The following is a 1,498-nucleotide window of genomic DNA, read 5'->3' on the forward strand; positions in this document are numbered from 1 at the left end:
TCAGACCAAGGCCGTTAGGGAGTTAGGCAGCCCACCCCTGTCACGCACAGGAGCACGGGCCCATCAGGGAGGTTTGTGTCTCGTACCTGTCACACACAGAGCAGGGCTTATTCAGGGGGTGGGGAGCTCCCCCCTGTCAGGCACAAAGCAGGGCCGATCAAGGGGTTGGGGCGCTCCCCCCTGTCACACACAGAGCAGGGCCGATCAGGGGGTTGGGGAGCTCCCCCCTGTCACGCACAGAGTAGGGCCGATAGGGGAGTTGGGGCACCACCCCCCTGTCACACACAGAGCAGGGCCGATCAAGGGGTTGGGGCACTCCCCCCTGTCACACTCAGGGCAGGGCCGATGGGGGAGGTTGGGGCGCCGCACCCTGTCACACAAAGAGCCGCAGGGCAATCAGGGGGTTGGGGCACTGCCCCCGTAACACTGCTTCAGGGGCCAGGAGGCCTCGCGGCTCCGCTGATCCCAGTGCGGGGAGGCCTCGCAGCTCTGCTTGACACCGGGGCAGTGAGGCCTTGCTGCTCCGCTGATCCCGGTGCTGGGAGGTCTCGCGGCTCCGCTGATCCCAGGCTGGGAGGTCTCGCGGCTCCTCTGATCCCAGTGCCGGGAAGCCTCGCGGCTCCGCTGATCCCGGTGCTGGGAGGCATATTACCCTTTTACTATATAGGATAGAGGCCTGGTGCACGGGTGGGGGCCAGCTGGTTTGCCCTGAATGGTGTCCTGGATCAGGGTGGGGGTCCCGCTTGGGTGCCTGGCCAGCCTGGATGAGGGGATGATGGCTGTTTGCAGCTGGTCACACCCCTTTCAGGGTGAGGGTCCCCACTGGGGTGCCTGGCCAGTCTGGGTGAGGGGCTGAGGGCCGTTTTCAGGCTGGCGGGTGACTGAAGCTCCCAACCTCTCCTTTTTTTCTTTTCTTTTCTTTTTATTCTGGGATTTATTTACCTTCTATGGCTGTCACTGGAACTGAGAGCCAGCTTTAGCTCTGAGGCTCAGCTCCAGCTCTGAGACCTCGGCTGCTGAAAGCAGGTATCTGGGCTTTGTTTAGCTTCTATAATTGAAACACTGTTGCAACTCCAGCTCTGAGGCCCGGCTGGCTGAAAGCAGGTTTCTGGGGATTGTTTAGCTTCTATAATTGCAACATAGTTGCTTAGACTGCAGCTCAGAGCCGGCAGCGGCAGGCGTGGAAACTTGGCTTCCTCCATCACTGGAGCAAACAAGCCTCCTGTTCGCTTCAGCTGCCTGGCTGCCGGCCGCCATCTTGGTTGGCAGTTAATTTGCATATCGCCCTGATTAGCCAATGGGAAGCGTGTCCGAGGTATGGTTAATTACCATGTTTGTCTTTTATTAGATAGGAGATATAGACATATATATCTCCTGGTCGAGCCTCCTGAGCCCAATGCCCATGGCCAGGGTGCACACGGGGCAGGCTGCACAGGGGCGGGGCCCCCGCCATCACCGAGTTCCCTCTCAGCCCCGCGCAGATGGCTGGGCAGCACAC

This window comes from Myotis lucifugus, unplaced genomic scaffold (assembly GCF_000147115.1).
Source record: "Myotis lucifugus unplaced genomic scaffold, Myoluc2.0 scaffold_21, whole genome shotgun sequence".
Lineage (NCBI taxonomy): Eukaryota > Metazoa > Chordata > Mammalia > Chiroptera > Vespertilionidae > Myotis > Myotis lucifugus.